Genomic DNA, 15,979 nt, shown 5'->3' with positions numbered 1-15,979 from the left:
AGGTTTTTTATTACGGCACAAATAGTTTTACGAATGACTGATGGACTTTTAAGTGACTAACTTTTCATGTCGGCAATGCCAGCGGGATTTCGACATTGCTTGCTAAAGCTACTTTATGAGAAATGTTGTTAGACTTTTTCTGTTCCGGAGATTTTTAATATTTTATAGTAAAATGCTCTTAGCGCTCCGCCGCAGCTCTAACTAATAATGTCTAAAAAAAATTTATATAAATCTGATATCCGAAACAATGGTCGATGTTCGTTTTTCACAGAGTTCTCTCGGGTTATCTCTAATTTTTTCATCAAGAAACCAAAAACCACTTTATTGATTCGTCGGAAATCCAGCACTTCAGATTGCTCTGGTTATTTTCATAGTAAATAGCTTAAGAGGTGATTTTTCTCAATTCGGTTTTTATGCTCATATTTGATTTCAGAAATCGATAAAATACGTGCCCGAAAGTTTATTCAAAACGGGTTAACGGGTTTCTAACACAAATAAACTGCAGAACTAACTTGGAAAGTCTTAAAAAATTATAGAGAGAGCATTGAATCGTATATGTTTTAGAAGAAGCAGTCGCTGGCTATGGTATTTCGTCTTGAAACAAAAAAAAAACTGTTAAATTCATTTCAAAAAAATTTCAAAAATTCAATATTTTTCCAACAGGTCACTTCAACAATTGCTTGCATGAGTATTACAATAGCGCTTTTGTCATTTGCCCAGTTTATCCTTAGCAATTTGGTGGGTTTAAAAAATGAAACATATTTGTAAAACTGGCAACTCCCAGCGCTGTTGACTCGCAAACCACCAGCACACTGATACACATACACACACAGAGGCATTGGCATATACATATGCCAACTCACACCATCTGATGCAACTCATGACCACTTATCATTTTTATGCGCTATTGTGGGATTTAATTCGACCGACAGCCAACAGCCAACAGCCAACAGCCGCCGACAGCTGCCGCAGCATTCGGTGCTCGTATATCAATGCTTAAGCTGGTAATAGTGCCACTTGGGCAATAACAACAATGGCTCAAATAAAAAAATCGCATTTTAAAATATATACATATTAATACAATGAAAACAACAAAATAAATGAAAAATATAAAACACAACAACAACATGTGATATACGCAACGCAATTCATTTTCATGCATTTGAGCGACAAATTATGGCTGACTTGCAAGGATGCGAAACAAAAAAGTAGAAATAGCGAAATATAATAAAAATTTTAAAGAATATAAATTTGAGCCTTAAAAGCTTTTTGTAAAAAAAAAAAACAACAACAACAGCTTAAAATATGTATGCATATTAATTCGCGAAAACAATTCCAACCATTTAGGCCGCACGCAATTGAGTCGCTCGTGCGTTTTATGCGGCTATCTTGCGTCCACCGCTAAGCTATTAAATGGCAGTTGACTGTAGACTGTAGTTACTCAGTTAGGCTCAGTAATAAATTCATTTGACGCACGAAAGCTCGGCAATTGAGTGGCGGACGCCAAAAGTGTCATGTAGCTTCCGTTTGTAAAATCTTTTTAGTCGTTTATCTACTCCTGCAACACATACGTCTCTCTGAGATTTCATGCTAATAATTTAAGCTGCAATTTCGCCCATCTTATGCGGGACTAATGAAGCGACGGGCCGATGAAATTGCAATTTTTTTACAGAATTTCATTAAAATAATTCATGGAATCCGCAATTTGAGGAATTGGAAGGATATCAGAGAGAGGAGTGGAAGCTTCAGAAAGCTTTAGCAGTCTATTCTGTTTCTCCACTACGTTCGAAAGATCAAGTGGCAGATTTAGCTATACTTGAGGTATCAAATTAGTACCAACCTTGAATGAAACAATCAGTTTGCATGTCGTTATGAATAGACCCTAAATCACTTATACAATAATGGACTCAACAGAGAATCAAAAATATCTACTCACTCAACCCATTTTACCAATTCTAAAATTTTCTTGAAACAAAGCTAAATTCTTCAACTGTTAGATCGGAGACAACTTGATAATTTAGGGCTTGTGCAGCTCGCGCATCTAGAGTTAAGCTCCAGTTACCGATGCTTGACTTGACCTAGAGAGACTTGAGAACTGTCACCTAAAAGATCTGTTTAATGGGCCTTGCATGTATTTGATTACCGAACGCATGACTTGACTTGAAAGTCTGTTGAATTTAGAACTCTAAGTTACGTTGACATTTGAACTGCTCTCCCTCTCTCACTGCTTCTCTTTTCATTCTCATTATGACACTATTTCAGTGTTGCCTGAATGTTTTCGGTTAAAATTAAATATGTTAAAATTCTAATCTATAATATTTATAAATCTTCAAATAAAGAAGAAATAAGGTAATTCAGAGGAAAATACCTTTTTCACAACAATTATTTTTTAATGTGTTTAATAAAAAAATCGTTTATTTTATTTATAACGCAAATACTTGTTTAACTTTAAGTGCAATAAAAAAATAAAATCAAATAGGTACGATATGAGGGTAATTTTTACAACAGAAACATAACTATTGCGAATCTCTGCAAGAATTTGTGGTGATCTGCTCAGAAAAAAAATATTTTGCGAATTTATTGTAAATGTTCAAATACAATTTGAATAAATTATTTATTCACCTATCATATATACGCTTGGCTGGCTCCAATTTATGACATATTGTAACAATTCCAAATATCGAAAAACTGAACTACGTGTGCACGTTTCTTTTGTGGTATTCTGCTCAAAGCTATATTCATATATTTATTAAAGAGTTTTCTTTCAAACATAAAATCTTCACGTTTTCACAGATTTCCTAATAGTGAAGATTTTTTTGTATACTAGTTTTAAAATCTTCAATCTTGGTCATATTTTAATTTAAAAAACTTAATTTTAAAGCTAAATATGCACAACTGGCAACTCTACCCAGAAACTATAATAATAACAGCTGAAGTTGAAGTTGTGTGAAGTATAACTGCATCTAAGTTTTCCAAGCCAAATTTTTCGAAGCTGAGTCAAGTCAAGCATCGGTAACTGGAGCTTTATGCAAAATCACCGACGTCTCAGATCTGAAGTAGAGCTTCTCATATTCACTTGCCACCGATTGGATAATAGCGTTCTGAGCACGAAGGTATGTATCACCTGATGTGCTTACTTATAGTCTTAAGTTTAAGTTCCCGCAATTTTGGTAAATTAAATGGATAATTGAACTTTAAGGCAACTTTATATTATATAGGAATCTCTAGGTTAGGTTAGGTTGTAAGGCTGTTTTCCAAAGGGAAACACACGTAGATTATAAAAGTTAGTTCTTTTTTGAAGCCTAGATCCTCCTAGATTAGCAATTAGAAGTCGACAAAGCGCCCTGATCCTACTACAAATGTGCAAAGATTTTTCACTTTTATTCCGGGAAATATTTTTCTTGATCTCTCAAAGGCGGGACATTCCAGAAGAAAGTGATTAGATGATTCCACATCGTTCTCCTTCATGCAACTCATACAGCTAGCTAGCGTGGATCCCGATAGGACAATGGCCAGTAAAAACCCCTTCGACTAAGGATAGGTAAGCTTAACTGAGAACGAAGTAAGTTCGGTAGACCTCCTGCGGTTCACCTAGATCAGGAGGATCTGGCTACTGCGCAATTGCAAGTGACTGACCAGTGCCTGCCCAGCTCAGCCGAGGCCCATCTGTTCAGTAGTAATCCGCAATAGGACAACGGTACTTTTACATATCTCCATGCTCACTAATAGTGGGACTGGCGTTCCCGACAGTAAACTCCCCCACCCACCTTTCCCGCCAACTTCGACCCATCCGTAAAGAAGATCACCGCGCCTATACTCCTGCGATTTCTTACTACCCAAACGTCACTTGAAGGAATAAGAGCAGAAAAATTGTTGCCAGGACTAGACTCGGTGGCGCATGGAGATGATCCAATAACCTCGAGATGAAGTCGAAGTGTGCGAAAGATTATAATATCCTTCTATATTCTCATTAGATCCATCTTGAATCGCTTTGTTTTTATTAAATTTCTGAAATTTTTTCTTCATTACGAATTTTATTGACTCATTTACTACTGTTTTTCACACTCCCGTACCAGATAATCCATTCGACTACACGCTTATTATAACACTATTTTCCATTATGAAATATAATTTATGCTTTGTAATTGTTTACATCTCACTTCGTAAGTTAAAGAAAAGGCTGCAGGCGACGAGACGTTACTTCGTTACTAGTTGGGCCCGGTGGGACAAGCAGTTAGATGTGGAAGAGAGAAAGTGAGAGAGAGCTGAGGAAGATCATCAGACAAACAATGGATGAGTGCAATTTCTTGCTATTTTTCATTGTTCTTGCCTTCATACGATTTGCATAATTTTCTTGTTTACAATTTGTGCAAAGAGGAAGATGCACAACAACTACAACAACAATAGAAGTGGCAAACATAAAGACAGTGAGCCGGACGGCTGCAGGAGTAAATGAATGAACGCAGGAACAATTGAGCGCTGAAATGAACGATGCAACAAGACGCTTGGCAACTGTCATCAACCGTTATTGTTGTTGTCGTCCTTGCGCCATCCGCTTTTGTACTGAAGACAAGCGATTGACTTTAAAGTAGTTGCAAAAGCGCAATGCGACACAATAACAAGTGTGATGACAATAATACCAGCAACAACAATAACAAAATGCAAACAAATGAAGAGCAAAATCAGAATTGCAACAGCTTTCAAGATATGCCCGTCTTATGAGGGGGTGGTCGGAAAGTCACTCGAGGGAAGTTGGGAATAAAAATTACTTTTCAAATTTTTAAATGTGTCCTGCATAGTCTCAAAACTGGTGGATTTAAGTTTTTTTTTTATAATTTTTAGCCTACTCTACCAAGATCTTTCTCTCGCTCTCTAAGAGACTCCGAGTCAAAAATGTTCTAGACCTCAGCATTAGCTCCATAATTATCTCTCGAAACTTTTTGAACTACCCTCGTTATTAAGGCGAAAGCAAATCCTATTTAGTTATTTTTTGTTGCTATTACTATTTTGCAAATGCAAAAGCAAAAAAATAATCAAATTTCATAATATTCAATTTAAATGCACTCTATACTAGTAAATGTATCAACAAAAGGATATTCCGACAAAGGCGTACTCACACAAGTTAGGAGGGGGATGTCTAAAAAAAAACTACGATAGAATAAAATTTTACAGAAAACTAAATATTTACAGAGAAATGTATAAAGAAGTAGGTCAAGTACATAATAGGCAAAAGCTCTAAAAAGTTTCACAAAAGCTGCATAAGTGCTGTGGTAATTACAAGTAGGCACTTAGTAAGATATTCAGTTCGAATACTTAACCTTTTCGAAATGATTTGAGGCCAAAAGCTTAAAAAAGCTTCGCAACTACGAAAACTGCGCTGAAGAAATCATATAAGTACCATTTAAGTGAGATCTTGATATTGATAATTTTCGAAATTTGTTGGAGTTGTGCCCAAAAGCTTTACGAAGTTTAGAGAAATATAGTGGATAAAAAAGTATGTCAAGTACATAAGAAGCAAAAGCTCTAAAAAGCTTCACAAAAGCTGCATAAGTGCTGCAAATTACATATGTGCCTATTTAGTGAGATATGCAGCTCGAATACCTTAAGAATTTACCAAATTATTTGAGATTATTCACAAACGCTTACAGAAATTTAGGAACTACAAAAACTGCACTGAAGAAATCATATAAGATCAATTTAAGTGAGAAATTGAGCTTGATAGTATTGGAAATTTTTTGAGATTGCGCCCAAAAGCTTTAAAAAGTTTTATTAAAGCTTGGTCAACTTAAAAACTGTGTTGGAAAAATTAAATTAGTAATGTTTTAAAATTTTTGTAAAAATAGCGTTTATGCGCAAAAGCTCTAAAAGCTTCACAAAAGCTTTGAAAATAAATATTGGTCTAAAGCAATTACAAAAGCGCCTAAATAGTGATAGGCTGATCGTAAATGGATCTACTAAGAGAGAAAATGAATAACTACTATATGTATGTATATTTCGCAACTCCCGAGCTCCAGTATGATAAAAGTGTCCAAAAGAGGTACTTCACCCTTTCAACAACTTCGAGTGCACCTATGCTTTTTTCGCCTTCACTGAAGGATTAGATTTCACAAAGCTATCGTACTCTCTCATTGTGAAATCTTGTAAAGTGATTAATGAATTATGTCACACGACGAGTACACCCAAAATGCTGGCACTGCAGCATTTTTTGTTGTCGCTTGTTGCTACTTGCTTGATAATATGTATGTAGTATATATTTAAGCCCCTTTTTCCAGCTTTCGCAATTGCATAGACGTCGCTGTCTCTACTTAGCCTTTTATGTAGTTATGCAAAATGGCGCAGAAAATGGCAGGCAATGACATAAAGTAGCTCAATTAAAGTGAATACAGTGATTGCTCGCTGACAAGAATAAACTGTAGTGAATAATGAATGTTGCCGTGCTGCAGTAGTGAGTAAGTTGATAGTTCCGTTGAAGTTGGCTGTTTGCCGGAAGAGTGAATTAGTGTTTGTATGTATTTATGAATGTCAAGTTAATAATTTATTGTACCGTTATTGCTTATAGTGTATACTATATATGTAATTGAGATTATGTTGGAAAAGTTACATTCATAAATCCGAAGCTCGAGTGCGAACTCATAATAATATTATACGATTCTAGTAAATACCAAAGAGGAAGCAGTAAATCATCAACCTTAGTCGACATCAGTTTCCAACCAAAATCAAGAAATACAGTGGAACTTCTCTTACCTCGAATCACCATAATCCACAAGAAATCTTCGAATTAGAAAGGCTTCGAGTTATAGAATTATCATTAAAACATACAATTTTTTATAAAGCTGTAAAATATAGATTTGTAGAGAGTTTTATAAGTTTACTTCGCATAAAGTTTTATGTATATAACCTTAAAACATAAATTCTGTAATTTTTTATTTTGCAGTATGCTATTGTTTGGCTCTTGACGTCTGTATCACATGCCTTTCTTACATGATCTATGCAATCCATAATGTAATATCATATTTTTTGTTCGCCTCCGTACGATATAGAGAGACTCTTTTAAATTTCTGCCTCGATAATAAAATTTTGAATTTTGTATTATGCCATCGTCGAAAAGTTCGATTTATGGAACGAAATTTGTATGAAATTTGACTTCCCTTGCCAATTCAAGAGTTCGAGTTAAGAAGAACTTCGATGAAGTTTGTATGAAATTTGATTTCTAAACGCTATTGCCAATTCAAAAGTTTGAGTTATGGAGATGTTCGACTTTTAGAAGTTCGAGTTATGGAGGTTCCACTGTACATACACTGATACATCCATATAACCTCTAAACTGGACCATTTGAGCCATACTGGATGACCTGTTGTTGTAAGCATTTACACTTATATACAGATGAAAGAAGGATGCTTAGGAGTTTTTTATTCAATTTATAAATCAATTAAGTCAGATTTATTACATTATAGAGATCTATGGGACTTCAGACTGCACTCTATACTACAATAATTCCCAACAGATTGCTAATACTATCCAATAGCTGCGACTCCATCAACTTTTCTCATAATGTCTCACAAACGATTAAACAGAAATAATTTTATTCGACTGAAAACTCAAAGCACTCCAAACTACAAAATATATCTCATTCCAAATGCCACCGCTCCTTTGAATTGAACTTTTTGTACAACTTCTACTAAAGAGTTATTTTAACCAATAATAATTTAATATGCAAAGCCGAAGTAGCAAGTGCTTTTGCCAAACAATAACACGCCCACAAACACACAAATGACTACATAAGTACGCCTTGAGGTTACATAACCGATAACTAGCCTCTTCACACACCACTTTATTACAAATGCTTGCTGCCTGCTTTGCCACTTCAACGACGAACGTACTTTCACTTGCCCCAAATCGTTCAACGAGCTTTAAGCTATCAACGTCAAATAATTTGCATATTTCTATTTGTACAGATAAGATACTCCTAGCTGCAGAAAATCAAATGAATTGAAATCAAGTCAAGTTTGCAACATAAACAAAGCTTCCAAAAAACAAGCAAAGAGAGCGAAAGAGAGAGGGTGACGAAAAGTGGCTGGAACTTTTAAGAATTAACATGGTAGATAGATATGTCTGTATATAAATATATTGATGGTGTAGATTTTAATATTTAAATATAGGTACATTATAACCTAAAATCAAGTGCTTTTTGCAGAATTTTATTATAATGGATAAATATTGTAGAAATAGACACTTACATTCGAATGAGCTGAGTGGACCATAAATCTCAATTTGTGATGGATTTGTTAAATTTTGTCAGTATTTGATTGAGAAATTGTTGAAGAAAAGGTGAATAAATTGTACTATTTTTATTGAAGTTATACTTCTTATACGACTTCGGAAAAGGTTGCGATAATTGTTTAACGCTTCAACATATACACATGTGTACGAATATGTATGTATGTTTGTATGCTTGCGCATTATTTTTCTTTCGTTTCGGTTTCATTTCTGCGAATTCTCAACTATTTTATGTGACTTTTGGTTGAAATACTCTGCGTTAGCCGTTGAAAAGTTAACTGCCTTCCCTAAATAAAAGCGGCAGCGGCAAATGAATGTCAAAAAATTCTCAAGCCGATGCAATTTGTATGGCGCATACCTAAATAACACGACGGCGACGCTGAGCGGTTGAGCTTGAGCGGAAACGTAGTTTCTATGATACAATAAAATTTCACAACAACAATTCAAGTAAACATTTTGATATTTGACGTAAAGTTGCAGCTTTTATTTAGGGATGGCGCATCGACGTTAACGCTCGGCGGTAAAAAACATTCCGCCAACGCTTTTATTTAGGGGAGGCAGTAAGACTTGATTTATCACAATGAGCAAGACAAATGTCATATTCTCACTCCTCATTTAGATATAAAGGCTCCGTACGCGAGTGATGCTGATGTGACGATATCAACATCAACAAGAATTGGCGATTTGTGTGCGGTAAAATGCAAAATGAACCCTAGCGATAATCATAATAGTAAATAATTGAATTTAATTGCCATTTATATATCAGCAAATTCATCGATGAGAGATATAAAATTGTTCATCGGTAAAGCTTTATTACCGTTGTCAACTGCAGGTTCACAAGCTTTTGCCGATATTATCGGAGAACCAGTCCAGTATAGCGAACAACCGGTACTCCTTGCGGGAGATTTCAATGTAAATTCCTCATTGCCAGAAGCTGAACCATTACTGGCATTCCTCAGAGAGAAATTTTCATTAGAAATTATCAATGGAAGAAATGATCCTACGACAAAAGGAGGTACGACTATTGATGCGGTATTCGCGAGAAATATAGATAAAATAGATGTAAGACATTTCATATCATATTTTAGTTATCATAATCCAATTGTAAATATTATAGATACCAATCCGTCAGAAACCAGAAATGATAATTGATTTGGAATTGATTTTTTTATAAAATGTGCATAGTATATATTGATTTTTTTATAAAATGTGAATTTAAGAAAGTGTTGGTCACTCCACCATATTTTTATCCTTTCCCTCTCGCTAGTTTTCTTTCATACAAAATTATATGAATTTCTTGGAATATCACTAAGAAGTATAACTTCTTCCGCGCGTAGGGAGTCCACACACCTTTGTTTCTATTTCAGCGCTTTAAGATCTTTATATTGATGAGTGACGTTTTCGATTTTCTTTCAAAGACTTTCAGCATGTAAGCTTGCGGAACAGATGAGAGACAGTCATACTTAGTGAGAGGCGGTGAGAGTGGGTAAGAGCCAGTGGTAGCTAATGAGAGAGCCTGTGGCAGTCGGTGAGGAGCAGTGAAAGCCGGTCAGAAGCAAAACCAGCAAGATCCTTGGGGAATCAGCTGGAGAGACTGTAAATTATCACAAAACTCACCAAGAACCGGAAAGTACTGGACAATTTATATAAATTATACCCTATAGCAATACATTGTTATACACTAGATTTCGGTAGTCGAAAACTAAAGGTATAGATAATTATTTGTTCATAATGACAATGGGACTGTCTTAAAGATATTACTTAGTCCAACAGCTAGTTTTAAAACAAATTGCCACAGACATATGTATATATAATAATGTACTTTAACTTCATGCTTTTTTTTTCATTAAGTGGGTTTAATAATTCTCTATATGTAGTCCCACTTCTTATCTAATATTGTATTTCCCTTTAATTACCACTTGAAAACTCGTAAAATTATAAATTATATAAAAGTCGATAAATATGGTAAAGAATCATTAAGAATTCTTTATTATTATTTTTTCTCTTAAATATCACAACACTATGAATAAACACATAAATATACTAATCTAAAACAATAACTTTGATTTATTTGTCAACAAAACATTAAATAAAAATAGTAAAACCAAAATATTTCTCTTATTACTATAGCAGTTTATAAGGTATCACCTCTAATACATCACACAAACAACAACAAACTTTAATTATTTAGTTTTAAGTACCATTTTCATGATTAAATTACACTAATTAACTTAATAATTAATTATACACTAGAAAACACAGAGCCACGGCGCTATAGAACCCAGAGTTATTTCCGCTGGCAAGGGTTCCACCAACATATTGTTCCCAACGACAGCGTCACCAACATCTTGCAGGTACACATTACGACGCTCCGAACCGAGTGGTACGAATTTCACCAAATACGTCGTTAATGCATTGCTCGCATCCAACAACAACATTACTAAGCCCACAGCGAAAGCTAGCGAATAACAAGCGAAGATTTCCAGATGTTTATCACCCATTTGGAGAAATAACGTTTTGAAGAAAAACTTGTACGCAGATATCGCCTTTATCGTAAAGCGTCGGTGACAATAATGCAACAGGAACTACCGGCTTTCAATGCGAATACAACGCTTTTTGTTGGAGCTCTGCAGTCGGCAAGAGAACACAAGTCAGTGCGAAATCGACAAGGCAAACAAAAATCAAACTGAATATAATACATACGTACATAAGTGAGAAATATGAGCAATCAGCGGCGTAAATCACCGCAAGCATTCTTTCCGCGGGGCGTTACAAATTTGATAAGCAATTAGCAGCGTTGCCGTTGTTTGAAAAAAATAATACATTTTAATAGAAATGCATATATACATATGTTGACAATGGCTTATGCAATGGTTGATCTTGTTCCAAACTTATTTTTATACACTGGCAACAAAGTTGCTAAGAATCATTCACTTTACAATAAACTCGTATAAAGTCATCACTAGTAAATATATCGGAACAGAACTTTGAACAAATTCTGCATTTATAGTTTGGCATCGTCCTTCTAAAAATCGCCTAAATCGGACTATAACTTTTCAAGGCCCCACATATCGAACATGAGGACCTCAGTGCTTCTAATAAATTTTTTACCGAAAATTGTTAAACTTTCAATGGACTTTCTACCATATATATGGGTCAAATTGTGTATTATATTAACAAAATAAAATAGATAAATTGCGAGAATGTAAAATGTTTCGTTACACCCGAACTTAGCCCTTCCTTACTTAGTTTATATACACAGCTGTTTCAAAATTATAAAGCAGGCGAGTGATAATCAACCGACTTCTCAACCAATTTACAATTTCGTCAAATTATACCGATTCCCATGTAAATACATATATGTATGTATTTCTAGATATATATATATATACACAAAAAATGCTTATGGTAACTCTAACTTATTAGCACTGATTTTATTGATAAGAATAAATTTCAATAGCAAGTTCATAAAAAGTAAAGCGGTTATTGTTTATTAGTGCAATTCTATTTTGCGCTCTTCGTTGGAATAAGTGCTAATGCGGAAATGTTTAGTATTATGGTTTACGATGAAATCAGTTGCTTGCTGTATTTTCAATAATTATGTAAAATACTACAAACTATACAAAATCTTATCCCTATATTTTTCTCTCTCTCTCAGTCTCCAACATAGCTACAGAAGAACTATAATTACGAGAATTAAAGCTAATAACAATAAATAACTTTGCCGAGTGGGAAATTCTATATTTATTATAACAGAGTAGAACTACTTTTTTTCGATCGACTAATATAGAGTTATTTTTGTAAAGAGAAAATAATTTTTTGTTGAGAAACTGCTTCAATATCCCAAAAAAGAACTCTAAATAATAACTTTCGATCGACTACAAAATCATGAACTTAATGTTTTAGGACTTTTAGTCTGTGATGGTCTTCACATTTAGGAATATGGGTGAGAGTTTTTTAATTTAAGAAATCTAATTCAACTGATTAAATACACATGGATGCTTCTGATATCAACGGAACATAACACAACCGACTTCTATTCATTGAACAATCCAACAACATAGAATGCGAAAAACGAAAATTTTTATTATTTGAACATTTTGTTTGTTCAAAAAACCTTTCCACTGAACATGGTTTGTGATAACAACGTAGAGGTTTCCTATAAGCCTGAGTCACCTTTATCGAAAGCTTGCACTTCGCACACCAAACTCAAAATTTAGCGGAACTCATACAACTTTTATTTTTTTAGATGAAAATAAAAATTATTTAATTACAAATTCATTCAAGGCAATGACCAACAACTCAAACGGGTATGTAGCTACACACTTTCTTATCGCTCATTACACACGCTACACGAGCGACGTATGCGATTTATACGCCATAATAAGAGAACTTTATTGGCGTATAGTTCAAAGAACTGTAAACAATGAGAAGTTTTGCATGAATCAGTTGCTTAAAAAAACGGCACAATGGTGTAATAAATAAAATAAAATTTCGAATTCACGTACAGTGGAATGATTTAACAAGGAAATACACATAAATAACAAATATACAAATATAACACATAAATAAAAAATATAAAAAAGTGTGTAAAAAAGTAACTTACAGTGCGATAAGAAGAAAATTAAGTAAAAGTATTAAATAAAAATATTTAAAAAATACTGTACAACTATTGTGTAGTATGGATAGGTTCCTAAAGATTAACAAAAAATATAAATTTTGATGATTTGAGTTTTTCTCAAAAATTATCGGTTGATAATTTCCAAATTAATTGTACATTAAAATGTTTTATTAAAAAATTAAAGCACCGTCGGATATTTGCAATTAAAAAATGAAAAAAATATTACCAAAGCTTTAAAGTCTAGTTATTGCCTCCTTGTTAATCATTTATCAACTGAGAATTCATATTAATATTAATAACAACGACTTTAATGTGAAATCTTCGCACACGGGTAAGTCTTCAATCGAGCAAAACTGTTTTTGATACTCATTACTTATTACTCGTTTAACGGTGATAATGACGGAAGCTCGTGCTTACATATTAAAGACAACAGAATGAATAAGATCGTCATATAAGCAATAAAGACTTAAGATATGGGCTGAGTGGGTTGAATGTTCTACTACAATTCAGATGATTTGCTTTATTTATACATACGTTCTCAAGTTATAGAATTCTTAGAAATAATGAAATAATTCATGTTTCAGAGTGTATTTTCTCATTTTCCTTTCAGAAACCCCATATTTTAGTCCTACCCGAAGGGCAATTTCTACAGCCGAGAAATCTATATCGAACTTCACTTTTAAATTTTGTTTATAAACAAATGTTGCGATGTTGCAAGTTTATAGCTTCCAATACCACTCTGGGAAAACAGTCAGCGCAGCTGTTAAAGAAAAACACTCAAACATCGCGTGTCCTTGCAGTATAAACAACGAACAACATTATGAATACAGGACAACATAAACATAACATAGCATACTTCGAGGCGCCAAGGCATATGTGATTATAACAGTGAAGAGAGAGAATACAACAATACAATTTGAGAGAGAATGTTTCCATGAACTGCTCAGCTGTTCAGCAGAATTTCAATTTAAACTTTACAGCCTCACATGCTCCACCACTCGGTTATCAATGACCGAGCGCAACAGCATAACGACACTCACTCTCTCAACAGCATATTTCAACGTTCCTTTTGTCACATGTTTTGTGCCTCTCGCACGTTTTCGTATTTGGCGTGCGGTCGCTCTCGTTCGTTACTGGCTTCGTTGCTTGCTTGCCGCAATAGCAACATCGTTGACGCCGTCGCGGTCACTTTCGTCTTTGTCTTTGCCTTTGTCGTCGCGTCGTCAGCAGCATCGTAAGTGGGTTACTGGTACAAGTTCAGTGAGTTATATCGTCGCACCCGTACGCGTGCAATGGAAATGAAACAATACACGAATTGCATGTCGCCAAAAACGACACTATGCATACACATATATTTAAGCGACGGGCATTCTTCTACAGGCATTGCATTGAAGCTGTTGCTGTAAAGTAGCTACAGCTGCATAGGAGCTACGAAACATCGGCAACGCCGATAAAAAAGTTACGAATGGTCAGTACAACATTTAAACTATGTAACCAACATGCACTGTTGACTCAGCGGGTGGAACTCAGCGTGTATTTAAGCTGACAGCCGATAACAGCGCTATGTGAAACTGGCAGAGTCGAACATGGTATGGGTGCAGCGTTTCAAGCGGATTCTACTTGAAGAAGGTGGAGGTTTTTCAGTCTTTCATGATTGCGTAAATGAGCTGCATTGTTATTTATACATATAGTATATCTCAAACTCCAGTTAGTAGTCGGGGGTAAGATATCTATTCTTCGTAATTCTGCATTTGTTTACTTCCGATAAAATATTTGATTACTGTTTGGCTCAAAAGGCTGACGCATTTGCGATCGTTCTCATGGCAAGTCGACTTTACATAACTTGGGTACTGAGTTTACATACGAATACGGACGGTAGGCAGTATTCGTCGACTTTTTATTGTCGTTGGGCGCCTTACAAGAATAATCGATATCCATTTCAATTAGAACTCTGTCGACTTAGTTGAGACGATTTTACAAGTTGTTTTAGTGTGCAAGGCTCAATTTTAACCTAAATGTTCCGAGGTAAAAGATTTTCAGATGATAAGGCTATTGATATTCAGATAGTTCAATTAGTCCAGACTGGATAAGGAAACGAAGCGAATAAGTCTGGTGATGAATGTGGGCATGACGAAATATCTCCTGTCATCAAACAAATAGTCAGCCGATTCGCGTCTTGACTCCCACGTCACTGTTGGCAGTCATAACTTTGAAGTTTCGAAATCCAATGCAGGTCAATCTTGGTGCTACTCGACTAATCAAAATTAAACGCTACAAGTTGCTCATCATTCCCGTCCTGCTTTATGGCGCAAAAGAACGATGACAACATCTGATGAGACGACTCTGGGAGTTTTCGAGAGAAAGGTTTTGCAAAAGATTTCTGGTCCTTTAAACATTGGCAATGGCAAATACCAGAGATGATGGAACGATGAGCATTGTTTTCATAGTTCATCGAATAAAAAGACAGCGGCTACGCTGGCTAGTTCAAGTTGTTCGAATGGACCAAAACACTCTAGCTTTGGCTGTGTATAATGCAGTACACGCTTGTGGAAGCAGAGGAAGACGGAGACCTCCGTTGTATAGACCATGTGGAAAGCGAGCTGGTCTCAATTGGACGTCCAATAGGCGTCAAAAAGCAGAAAAGAGGAATGAATGGCGCCCTCTGGTAGACCTCCAATATAAAATAACCGCAGTCGAATTTCAGCCATCTCTTCGAGCGTTATTAAACAAATGAACTAGTTCTCTTCGTTCTCTGTTACACTATTACTCATATAAACATAAATATATGTCTAATATGAGGGATAACCAATAATAAATACATAGATAAGAGTACATACATAAAAATCAATCTGCTATTAATAGCTTCAGGAGGAAATCACGCGATTATTCGCTTACTCACCTTCTCATAAAGAAAGAAGAAGCGGGTGTCTATAAAGTCTCAATAACAACGTTAGCTAACACAGCAATAATGAGCGCACCCACTTGACCATTTTCGCCAAAGCAATCTGTTCAGAATCGGACAATTCTTTTTCGATTTTCTTTTTGTTTCAACGTGCGAAATTGGCCATGTGTGAATGCTCA

The 15,979-nt window shown here is 35.1% G+C and overlaps 1 protein-coding gene and 1 long non-coding RNA gene across 3 annotated transcripts in view; one reads left to right on the top strand and one right to left on the bottom strand.

The window, feature by feature from the left end:
- Nucleotides 1–15,979, bottom strand: part of LOC105218549 (odorant receptor 85c) — a 101,634-nt gene that overhangs the window by 48,073 nt on the left and 37,582 nt on the right. The gene's annotated exons all lie outside the window — the stretch shown is intronic.
- Nucleotides 8,305–10,215, top strand: LOC128921530 (uncharacterized). Of its 2 annotated transcripts, none has more exons than XR_008470966.1 (3): nt 8,305–8,970; nt 9,044–9,339; nt 9,696–10,215. It is a non-coding gene; the product is annotated as an uncharacterized LOC128921530 (long non-coding RNA). The 2 variants fall into 2 exon arrangements; XR_008470967.1 differs by having other exon boundaries at nt 8,306–8,970; nt 9,044–9,292.

This window comes from Zeugodacus cucurbitae, chromosome 2 (genome assembly GCF_028554725.1).
Source record: "Zeugodacus cucurbitae isolate PBARC_wt_2022May chromosome 2, idZeuCucr1.2, whole genome shotgun sequence".
Taxonomy (NCBI): Eukaryota; Metazoa; Arthropoda; class Insecta; order Diptera; family Tephritidae; genus Zeugodacus; species Zeugodacus cucurbitae.
This window is presented reverse-complemented; position numbering and strand designations above follow the sequence as displayed.